This window comes from Danio rerio, chromosome 1, assembly GCF_052040795.2.
Source record: "Danio rerio strain M-AB ecotype USA chromosome 1, GRCz13ab, whole genome shotgun sequence".
NCBI lineage: Eukaryota > Metazoa > Chordata > Actinopteri > Cypriniformes > Danionidae > Danio > Danio rerio.
This window is the reverse complement of record NC_141021.1, coordinates 36,965,566-36,978,346: the sequence shown is the minus strand read 5'-3', so window position 1 is coordinate 36,978,346 and position 12,781 is coordinate 36,965,566. Positions and strand designations below refer to the sequence as shown.

The 12,781-nt window shown below is 32.4% G+C and overlaps 1 long non-coding RNA gene across 7 annotated transcripts; it reads left to right on the top strand.

Annotated features, from left to right (window-relative positions):
- Nucleotides 1-2,184: 2,184 nt before the first annotated feature.
- Nucleotides 2,185-11,574, top strand: LOC147846906 (uncharacterized). 7 transcript variants are annotated; one of them, XR_015476692.1, is made up of 14 exons: nt 2,185-2,262; nt 2,543-2,635; nt 3,873-3,906; nt 4,069-4,098; nt 4,190-4,259; nt 4,584-4,613; nt 4,710-4,779; nt 4,865-4,892; nt 5,105-5,134; nt 5,242-5,311; nt 5,667-5,711; nt 6,689-6,822; nt 6,901-7,032; nt 9,457-11,574. It is a non-coding gene; the product is annotated as an uncharacterized LOC147846906 (long non-coding RNA). The 7 variants fall into 7 exon arrangements; XR_015476696.1 differs by having other exon boundaries at nt 2,543-2,668; nt 6,692-6,822; XR_015476691.1 differs by having other exon boundaries at nt 2,543-2,668.
- Nucleotides 11,575-12,781: the final 1,207 nt, after the last annotated feature.

The following is a 12,781-nucleotide window of genomic DNA, read 5'->3' as shown; positions in this document are numbered from 1 at the left end:
AAAAAGGAAGGCGTTCTGAGGTGCATTGCGGGCACGTTGCTATTTTGAGGAACTATAATAGATTTTTCAATAGACCAGAACAAAGCCAGTCTATTGTTCAGCGCAGAGCGCATTAGTTGTGCACCTCGCTAACACACTGCTTAATACACACAAGATGTAGAGCATTACGCAAATATGTTTACATATGAAAAATAATCAAAACATTAAGGATACATATAGGATATAAAAAGGGAATATATATACTATACAATATATATATATATATATATATATATATTATACAAATACAAAGGATTTAAATATTACAAAACTATTATTTTCTAGCCTACATTAAAAACCACTGCCTTCATGTCTTCTCCTCCTCTCAGGGGGCTTTTTCAGTTTATTCGTGACAATTTGCTTTTGTATAATGTTAACATTATTAGATTAGATAGATTTTTCCATTTGTTTTTTTGTTTTTTACCACACTTCGTTATTATTGTTCATTTATTTGTTTGCTGGAAATTAGAACTAAATTTAGAACTCGTTTTGAAACAAATCTTTGGGCTTAACAAACGAAATTAATTATTTATAGACTAATTGATGTCTTTTTATACAAGGTTTCCCTATTCACGAGAGCGAAAGTGAAAGTAGATAATGAGAGGCCTTATCTCTCAGTCTCGCGCTGCAGATGTTCTGTTTAACTGTTTCTTGCTAGAGAAGCGTTCAGTTTTCCACCTACAAGGTCATCATGTAAAAAGCAAATGCGCTATGGCGTGACGCAACTGGCTCTTAAAGGGAATGGGAGATGAGACTCTGATTGGTTTATTCTCAAAACACATCTATAACTCATTAAGAAAATAAACTCAACCCTTTTAGATCATGCTACACAGTGCCAAGCGGATTTTTCCATCCTTATATTAGCAAAAGTGGATTCTTACATGCCCTGAAAGCGTTTGTGCCCTGCGCTTTGCACTTTGCGCATGGATTGTAAAATGGACCCCTAATAAATGTACATGCTGAATCAATTATATGTGTTTATTTTGAGTCAGTTCTGAAGTTCAATTTCAAATGGTTTACTTTATTTTCAAGATCTGATGCTTTCAGTAGTATGGCAATAAATGTCATGTACTGTAAAATAGCATTCAAACTCACATTCTTAGCATTTAACACTGAATAAAGCACATGAGGTGTACCTGAGGTGATCATTGTAAGTTTTCTGTTGTCCAGCTGCAAGAAATAAGCCATTTCTTATATATCTATTCAAGGTGTTGGTTAGAACAAAAACTTTTAATATGGAAAAAATTCCTTCTATCTCATGTCGTTGCTTTTATTTAGAACATGACTTTAACCAGCTTTTAGACTCGATAGTCAGACTCGCTCCTCAATTATGGCAACCTGTGTTTGCATTTGTTTTGATCCAGGAATATAATACCTAGTTCAACCACTGGGTGTCAAACTTACGTACTGCACCTTTAAGATTAGGAATGGGTTTTAAATTGCTAATTTACTTTAAGGACTTCTTTCTTTTTATGTTGTTAATAATACGATACACCACATGACCTTGCATTGTTACCATGTCACTTCTCACTTGTGTTTGTTTGTGAGATTGCGGACCGAGACAAAGTTGTCAGGAATTTTTTTTCTATTTTAAAGTCATGCAGTGTGAAACCTCCTGTCGTCGATCCTTCTTGCAGTGTAAAAACAGCAGCAACAGAACACTAGCCCAGATAGTCACGCTGAGTGAAAACATCTGTGCAGCATAATGCCTTTATGTAACAGTTATTATGGGAATAAATATTTGCATTGGTTGATAAAATTTCAATTGAACCACTAAAGGCATTTAGTCTGTTTTGATGATGTTTTGGTTCTTTTCTGGACTTTGAATTAGTTGAGAACCTTGCTGTCTAGGGTTAGGAGGAAAAGGGAGCCCTCAGATTTCATATTAAATATTTTAATTTGTGTTTCTAAGATGAACAAAGGTCTCAAAGGTTTGGAATGACATGAGGTTGAGTAATTAATAACACAATTTGCAATTTTGGGTAAACTAACACTGTAAGGCATCAGTTAAAGGTGTACTAAGTGTTGGCTTATGCACTGTAAAAAAAATCTGTAAAATAACAGTTAAATGACTGTATATTTTAACAGATTTTTTCCGTATACACGTATTACGGGTGTTTTTCCGTTTATATACATTTTCGAATTGCATTGTGGGAAGGGGATCGCAGCTCAGACAGCGTTTGATGGACACCGGGACATATTTCTTCCTCTGTTTTTTCCCTGGTAAGTACGATTAATAAAACATATAACAATATTTTAGTTAAAAGACTGCTTTATTATCTTTTTATCGTTATTTAAAATGATTTTTGTCTTTTATGAAGCGCCCATGGAAAGTACAGCAGTGAATTACGTTTAATATTGTTAATAAGATCAGACTTTATTTCATTAATATCAAACTGAGCTATGAGTGGTTAAATGTAATTTAAACAAGCATTTACCTAATGATTTTTTACCTTTTTATACGTTTTTCTCATCAGTAAATATGATATCTGTTCATTTACAGTTGTTTGTCCGTATTTTTCTAAACTGCCGTGCGCGGGAAGTGGCGTGACGTCCAATCACCCACTCACTCCCTCTGCACCTGACTGGATTAACGGTAAACGTCAGTTTGTCTGTAAGAGTGTAAAAGGTATGTTAATTATTTTATAGAAATATAAATGTTTTCTTTGTACAGTGCATTGAACAAGGGATAGCATTCAAAGTTTGTGTCACTGTGTAGTTTGGTTGATATACGTTACCTTTAATGAACACTAACGTTAACGTGTTTCAAACGCTCGTAACACCTGACCGTCTGTGTTTGTTTGCATATTAATGACTAATTTCATATTTTTACTGACGTTATCAAATGTTAGCTTTAGTTTGACCGACGTATTATGGCTGTGTGACCGAGTTTCAGTGGAACAGCTTTGCTGGTTTTTAAGTAAGTTATAAGTTAGACTCGCGTGAATTGGAGGCATTTGTAACTCGGTATGAGGGGAAATACACACTCGTAAAGTTTTTATTAGTGGTGGGCCGTTATCAGCATTAACGTGCTGCGTTAACGCGAGACTTATCGCGCGGTAAAAAAAAATATATCGCCGTTAATCTATTCTCAACGTTGGGTTGGGAGCTGGGTGACTTTCATACTTTGATATTTTAGCGCGGATGTATACCTGACCGGTGAGCCGTCTGACAAACAAGTGCCCTTATGAATCAAATCAGCAGGATGCCTGACTTTAACTGCAGTTCGGCAGTTTCACTTTAACTCATGAACATTTCATTCATCCCGCGTGACAAACTGGGGTAATAGACGCAAATAAGAAGCAAGAACTGATGAGAGTGTTATGGAATTTAACAACGCTCGCCAAATGGAACGAAAAAAAAACTTCCGCATTTCGCGACGCGTGTTTGTGTGTACAGAGATAACAGAGTGATACAGTACGTGTGTGACATTTAAAAGTATTTATAGTGTTTACACTGTCATGCGTTTTCGGCCTCAAATACAACGTGTACCTTAAAGCACACAATTAAATGTTAGTTGTAGTCGAGTTGAACTGTCATTGATATTTATTTATTCACTTTTAAGAACCTCAAGGGCAGCTAATATGAAGATATAAAGATGAGTTGTTCTTCCACAGTCTTAAAATTCTTCAAACTAATTGTCAGTTCGATTCATTATAGCAAACAATACTTTCTTTACTATTAGGAGATCAGGAGTTTTATTTTAATGAAACCTTGATAATAGAGTGAACTACACATGGTGTTATCGCAAATGAAATCTTTTTATGTAGATTTTAAGTGAGTTTTATTTGCACAAATAAGGTTCACTGATATTTTGCTTTGTTGACTTTCAGGTTCTTTCATTTTGGTTATAAGTACATGTTACAGGTAAATTCTTAGATTCAATCCAAACTGAATTTGAATTAATACGGACAAATGAAATAAAATACACCTGGGATTTTAAATGTTTTCATTTTTTTATTATTCACAACGTTTGTGAAGTCTAAATGTAGACTGTCTCAAACTGAATAAGTGTTATTTTTGTTGTAGGTGTGTTGGTGTAAAAATTGATGCTGACTGGTTAGTACTGCATTTTTAACCATAACAATAATGATTTATATTTAGCATTGCATCTATTGTCATTTTACCAAGAATGTGTTTGCTCTTTCAGAACTCAGGCAGTTGTGTTGGACCCTCTGTACCTTATACAGGAGATGACTGTAAACTTTCAAGTTTAAGAGGTAAAATGTTCAGGGTTTTTCTGTTTGATTTTGAGTGTTTTGTAGATATAAGGTTCACTGATATATGATATAAGATTTGCTTTATGTTTATGTTGTCATTTTAGTTATAAGTACAAGGTACAGGTACATTTTCACAGCAATCTAAATTAAAATCTTAAATCTTACATTCAATCCAAACTGAATTTGAATTAATATGGACAAATGAAATAAAATACACCTGGGATTTTAAATGTTTTCATTTTTTTGTTATTTACAAAGTTTAAAGTTTAAAAGTAGACTACGTGCTGCATGTTTCAAACTGAATGAGTGTTATTTTTGTTGTAGGTGTGTTGGTGTAAAAAGTGATGCTGACTGGTTAGTACTGCATTTTTTAACCAAAAAAATAAACAATGATTTATATTTAGCATTGCATCTATTATAATTTTACCAAGAATGTGTTTGCTCTTTCAGAACTCAGGCAGTTGTGCTGGACCCTCTGTACCTTATACAGGAGATGACGGTAAACTTTGAAGTTTAAGAGGTAAAATGTTCAGCTTTTTTTCTGTTTGGTTTTAAGTGTTTTGTACATATAAGGTTCACTGATATTTTGCTTTGTTGATTTCCAGGTTCTGTAATTTTGGTTATAAGTACAAGGTACAGGTACATTTTCACAGCAATCTAAATAAAAATCTTAAATCTTACATTCAATCCAAACTGAATTTGAATTAATATGGACAAATGAAATAAAATACAGCTGGGGTTTTAAATGTTTTCATTTTTTTTTTATTATCCACAAAGTTTGTAAAGTATAAAAGTAGACTATGTGCTGCATGTTTCAAACTGAATGAGTGTTATTTTTGTTGTAGGTGTGTTGGTGTAAAAATTGATGCTGACTGGTCAGTACTGCATTTTTATAAATAATACAAAAAAATAAAATAAAAAATGATTTATATTTAGCATTGCATCTATTGTCATTTTACCAAGAATGTCTTTGCTCTTTCAGAACTCAGGCAGTTGTGCTGGACCATCTGTACCTAATACAGGGGATGACAGTAAACTTCCAAGTTTAAGAGGTAAAATGGTCAGGGTTTTTGTTTGATATTGATGCTTTTATTTTTATTATTTGGCAAACCAATTACTTGTACCTATATTTTTACTAAGTGTTTACATGAACACATTTTGCTTCAGTAAGTTTTGAATTTTGTTAACATGTATTCAAACTAAAAAGTACTGGGTTGATGTGGGTGTTTTATCTGGGTTTTTTAACCTGCTACTGTAATCTGTTAAATGAACCAAGCAGTTATTTATTATTATTATTTATTTTTGCATCATTTGAAATGTTACAAGTTCTTTATTTTGGTAATGTCTGTTTAAAGTGATAAGGAAATAACTGGTCCACTGCTGAATCTCTTTTCTTTTCTCTCTTAGCCACCTGATGATGAGAGAGACAATTTCAATGTGGGCATCTTGATGGTGAGCCAGGCCTTCATGCTGATTTTGTGACCGTTTAATCTATTTAGCGTCATTGTAATAACTTTATTTCAGGATGCAAAACTGGCTAAAAATCTACTTTAAATTTCAACATTAATTGTATGATAGTGTGGTTGATTTAACATTTTATTTAATGTTGGGTTCATTGTAAAAAAATAAGATTTAATTTTGGTTGAATAAATGCTGATTTTGGGACAGTTTTGTCTATTTATTATCATAGAATTACCATTATTTCAGGGTGGAAAACTGCCTAAAAATCAGTGGTGACTTTTTAACGTTGTTTCAATGATAGTTTGATTGATGTTTTAACATTTATTCAATGTTAATTTAACGTAGGTTTGCTCTCTGGGTAAGAACTAACTTAAAAAATGCGAAAAACTTATGTATGTGCCACTTGAATTTTGTATCACATGTTATTGGCATGTTATGGAATTTAACTATGGCAAATAAGTGAGAGGAGATGGAAAGCTATGATGTCTACACGTTTTCCTGAAACATTTTCAAGGTCAATTCTTTCTTGTATAAAGATAGTGGAAAAGAAAGAAATGTAAAACAAAATGGTTTATAATTTTTTTACATTTTTTTTTCTTTCCTTTATTGTTTTTTTTTTGCCTTATTTTTGTTCTTGCACTATAATTATTTCTTGTAATATTTGATTAAGTAAATATATATTTTTTAATTTCTTTTAAATTATGTAGCAGACATGTATTTGAATAATTTTACATAATAATTATAATATTTATAATATTATTAATAATATTAATAATTTACCATATAGGTGTGCATATGTGTACCCATATATGTACATGTAATATAGGAAAACAGCCAATTTTATATTTGTCACATATTTCAAAAACCTAAATCAAAACCTATATTAAACCATATGTTTATATAGGTTCTTTCCATGTGGACGTGTACCAGACCCAACACACAACTCACTTTTCTTTTCTTTTTTTCAGAAGAAGAGTCCACAGTCACAATAACAAGATCATTGAGCTGTCCCCTAATTGTGGTGAGCTACATGTTTAGTCTCTTATGTGCTAAACATTATGTAGCCTAAGGAAGCAGCCCTGACTCTGGAGTTTATATGAAGGTCTGTTTTTACATTTTTAAGTTTATTTCATTTTTATAAGACAAGTAAGTTGATACATGTTTGTTGTATTTACAACAGGAGCATGCTGAGTAACTATCCAGAATGTAGGTCCATAGCAGAAAAAAGTGCACCAAGCAGAAACATACCATCTAAACTCCTTCGATTCCTGTCAGACCAGAAAGACTTTCAGAATCCTTGGAAGATTTAAAGGTAATTAAGCAAACCGGTAATACTTTATAATAACTAAACACTATTGATTAATTTATTAAGCATTAGCAAAAAGTTCTGTTTAGCATTAACTCTACATTAACAGACCTTAGTATACAGTTTATAACTACAGCTGCAAATGCTGTAATCTTGACTTATAAGCACATCTATAATGTGCTTAATGATTTTGTTTTTATATTTTGTTAATGATTAATTTTTCATTACTAAATTTAGTATAGCATTATTTACAAACCAGTAATTTAAGAATAGTTGGTGTATTTTTTTTTCTAATCATTCAGAATGTGTAAGTAAATGGTTAATAAACTATTTAAACTAACATTTATATATCTTATTATTCAGGCATATAGTAATAGTTGGGCAGCACAGTGGCTCAGTGGCTAGCACTGTTGCCTCACAGCAAGAAGACCTCCGGGTGCTCCGGTTTCCCCCACAGTCCAAAGACATAAGCTATAGGGAAATTGATTAACTTAATTGGCTGTTATGTATGAGTGTGTTTGTAAATGTGTGTATGGGTGTTTCCAAGGGCGTACTCATGCTATGCACAGTTGCCTTGAAACTGGAAGCGTGCTTGTCTCCCCCGACGACCCGCACTCACATTGCATTCGAGCCTGAGCATGCTTACATCATCAATAACGCACTGTTCAGTTTAACAAGTGCTCTCACTCAGCACAGTGGAGATTTCTTTATATTGTTATATCGTTTTAGTTGTTCAATATGCAGTGACACGCAGTCAAATATTTCACCGAACAGATCAGCCACTTTTGACGCTCATAAACAATCAAAGTCAACGTGCTGCAGGTACTAGGAGGTTTGCTAAAGGTGCAGCTGTTGTGCAGTGAGGGGTTTGTGTCTTTAATCTATGACAGTTTGCAAGGGACTTTGATTTGGATAAATTAACCACTATTACTGTTCAATGAACGCAAACCCCTTACTGCACCACAGCTGCGCCTTTAGCAAACCTCCTATTCCTGCAGCACAAGGAGTTTATGATTGTTTATTAACATCAAAAGTGGCTGATCTGTTCGGCGAAATTCTTGACAGCGTGTTACTGCATCCCAAACGACTAAAACAATATAACTAAAGAATTCTCCTCCGTGCTGAGAGCACTTCCTAAACTAAACAGCGCATCATCGATGATGTAAGAGTGCTCAGGCTCGAATGCAATGTGAGTGCGGGACGTCAGGGGAGACGGGAGGGAGGACAAGAGTGCTTCGGCCTGGTTCAAGGCAACTATACATAGTGTGAGCACACACTAAGCTGAAGGAAAATACATGAATGAATAGTAATTGTTATACTTGTATATAAAGTATAAAAAATAAGTATATAAAGTATATACAATACTTATTTTAATAAGTGCTTTTGTTAACTTCATCCAGTTTTGTAGCCTAAAGTGAGGATTGTTTATGCTTTGTAAATCGCCTTATAAATCACAATTAAAGATTCAGTTATATTCTAAAAATGAAATTCATTTTATTGTATTAAATGAAAAATAAATCTTATCTAAAATAAAATTACTGTACAGTTTAAACATAGCTAAATAACACTGAAATGTTGCATCGTAATATATCATTAAATTATTTTATTGTTGTTTTATCCAGTTTTATGTTATATTTTGGCACTCCTGCTATTCAGCAAGGTTTAACTGTCGTTTATAAGGATTTATAAATCATAAATAATCCTCACTTTAGATTAGGCCACAACTGGAAGAAATTTTGTAAATAATGCAATATTAAATATAATATTATATATATATATATATATATATATATATATATATATATATATATATATATTTTTTTTTTTTTTTAAATCTATAAATAGTAATGTAAAATCAATCATTTAAGTTTGATAACACAATTATTAAACTGTAGCTGTAGCAAATTTTGCAGCTGTATTTATAACCAACTGCTAACATCTATTAATTTAGAGTTAATGCTTAACAGATAATGAATTCACTATTTGCTAATGCTTCATAAATGAATCATAGCCCGTAGTTATTATAGTGTTACCAGCATAGTTTGTTTATATTACTGTTTCTCTCTTGCATTATTGTTCCGAATATTGTCAAAAGTACCTACACTTTATTTTGAAAAATCTTAAAGTGATTTCTCACCCAAAACTGAATAATTGATCATTCATAATTTACCTACTCTCTTGACATTTTAAACCTGTATGACTTTGTTTCCTCTGCAAAACACAAAATATCATATTTTAAAGAATGTTGCTCCTATTTCTCCTATTTTGTTCTGTTGAAGTATGTCAGTCAGACAGGCTTGAAATGACAAGAGTGAGACATGAAGATGATGATAAAACTTTCATTTGTGTAAACTATTGACATGCAAGGAATTACCCCAGTTGTAAGTGAAATGTCATTAGTAATGTTTTTTTTTTTTTTTTTTTTTACAGCCATTGAAGTATCAGTATTGGAGCGGAAGAAGACCCAGTTGTATCGTCTGTTTCCTGCCATCTTGCAGTTAACCTGGTTTCTTAATGTAAAGTACTTGTAATTTGCCCACTTGTCCTCAATTATCTTAAAGCTAACATTTAAAACTAATTTGCTTTGAGATTATTTGCCAAGACTTCTCACTGTGTGATTCACATGTCAATATGTATTTATTGTGTGTATAACTAGCTATTTGGAATTTTAAATGATTTGTATTCATTAAAGAATCTGTTTTAATTGCAAAGTTGTTTTTGTACTAATCATTGTAAGTTCACAGTTAACAAACTATTTACTGCTTCTCTACACATACAGTATGGAATACATGTTTTGTTTTACTATGGTAAACCATTAGTAGTGTATTTCCCATATGTATAGGTTTATCCTTACCAACTGCTATTTCTATGCTGCTTGAAGAGCATTAAATTAGTAAAATAATATTTTTTTTACAGTAGGTATCCCATTAAAACAAAGAATCTGTTCATTTTTTCACTGTATATATACTATTAAAAAACAAAAAAGTCCTCTTTTTACAGTAGGTATACAATTAAAACACAGAATCTGTCTGTTTTTTTACAGTAGGTATACTATTAAAACACAGAATCTGTCTGTTTTTTTACAGTAGGTATACTATTAAAACACAGAATCTGTCTGTTTTTTTACAGTAGGTATACTATTAAAACACAAAATAGTTCCGCTTTTTTACTGTTGGTATACCCTTAAAAACACAGAAAATAACCGTTTTTTTATATAGAAAACCCTTAAATTACTATAAAATGGTTCGTTATTTTACAGTAGTTTAACCGTCAAAAAACGGATATTTTTTAGTTTTTTTAATGTGGACACACTGTCAATTAACAGAAGTTTTCCGTTTTTAATTTACGGTAAAATATTTGTGTAATGAGCTGCCAGTACATTTTACCGTTTTTTTACGGAATTTTTTTTTAGAGTGTGGCCATGTTTGTTTTAGTGATTTTGCATATTTGCAAAACAGCTTAGTGTATTTTCAATCCTAAAATTTCATTTATTTACTCATAAGAGTAGCCCCCCTGAATAATAAGCTCTCTGTTTATTTTTCCCCCAATTTTTGTTTAACGGAAAGAAGATTTTTTTCAACACATTTCTAAACATAATAGTTTTAATAACTAATTTCTAAGAATTTATTTATTTTTTCTTTGCCATGATGACAGTAAATAATATTTTACTTGATATTTTTCAAGACACTTTAAAGTCTTAACCAGATTAATTAGGTTACCTAGGCAGGATAGGGTAATTAGACAAGTTATTGTATAACTAAGATTTGTTTTTTGTAGACTATCGATAAAATATATAATAATAATTTTGACCTTAAAATGTTTTTTTTTAATTCTTAAAAACTGCTTTTATTCTTGCCTAAATAAAACAAATACAAATATCTCCAGAAGGAAAAAAAAATATTATCATACATACTGTAAAAATTTCCTGGGGGGGGGGCGCTAATCATTCTGTCTTCAACTGTATATATACACAGGAGGTCAACATTGTGGGGACATTTGATTTTGTTTGGAAATGAAAATCAGGTTGGCGTCAGAACCCAATGTCAGGCCGATGTCAGTGTCCAGTCTCCAACCTAAAATCAACCAAATATTAACTTAAATCATGTTATACCTTGACGTTGTGTAGACGTTTCCACTTTGACATCTATTAGATGCTGGATTTTGGTCACTTTCCAACACAACCTAAAATCAACCAAATATTAATGTAACTTGACGCCATTATTTAATATCAACATAATGTTGTCCTTAGACGCTGGCTAGACATTGAATTTTGGTCACCTGACGTCATGACCTCAGTCTAACCTAATATTAACATTGTATGATATTGTGTGCCTACTTAGTAATTGTTTTTTTTTTCTCTGTGAAATCCTCTTCTTGATTTGTTAAGGTCTTATATATTATTATTTGCTTTATTAAACTTTTTACTGACAATCATCATGTTTTCCATGTGGCAAAATAGAGAAATATTGTTGTGGCAGCAACACTTGGTGAACAGACACTTTAAGAATGTTGCTGACAGTGGAAATAAAGAGTTTTTAGATGTTGCCTAAGGGTTTGTGGTCTGTGAAAGAGTGGCTGTGTCGTTTTTTGTTGGCGTTTTACGTAACACAGTCATGTATGAAAGTCCCATGTGATTGTCGGCTGGAAGGACTGTTCTGAAAAGCTTACGGGACATTAACACTGTCATTGGGATGGCAGAGGAAGTAGCTGAGACTGGTTTTTATCTTACAATAGTTTGGTTGACAGAATTGGAATCAGAGACATGGAAAGAGTTGAGGAGAAGTGTAAGTCAATAAAGTGTGCCCAGAGGAGTAATACACTTTAATGTCTGTATTTCTCCTCTGGGTCCTTTAAATTCATAGCCGCTCTTTCAGATATTGATCCGTCAAGACAGACACATGCTCTGGCTTTTTAGGAACATAAACCTGCTGAAGTGATCTGAATTCAGCAGTTAAGCGACTATTGGAAGGCTAATGATTGATATTGAGTTTCCGATGGCTAACCCACTTGACAAATCAAGTCTTTTTTTATTTTACAGTATATGGGCACCAAGACATAGAGCAGATGCTTCTGTTGCTGACAGCCTTGTCTGATACTGATGTGCCCTCAGGGTCGCTTGTTCTAGTCACCCCATGTCAAAAAAAGGGTTTCTTGTCACCACAGATGACTTTGCTGTCGAAAACAAGAAACAGAGAGTGGGAAAAAGAAGAATGTTTGGTCCGGAGGAACAGGACGCACCCATATAAAACATGTTATAGTGACATTTCAGATCTTCAGGGAATAAATAATGTGAGGAGATATGAGAGTTGTCCCAGTAATGGGCAAGTACACATTATTTTTAACACGCAGCTGAGTAAAAGTTAATAAAGCGTTATGGCGGTATGTTTTTATATAGCATAAATGGATACTTTATTTCAGAATTTTTCCTTTTTGCAGATTTTTATTTTTTTTTAACCAATAAATGAATTTACTAATTCATGTTATGTTAATGAAATGATGTTAATGAATGACATACATTTTAAGATTGTTCTTAAATTTTTTTTTTCAGATTGTATTTACATGTATTCATTTAACAGACACTGTAGTTTTTTTATGTATTTAAATTTAATATTTTTATTTTAAATTGCAGCAAAAAATGTCTACATGGAAAATTTGTTCTTGTAAAAGTTACTAGTAACAAGTCACTGATTTAAAGATTATGTGTAGAAAGACACTGTATGTAGGCTCTAAGATACACTAGTCTTCAACACCTAAG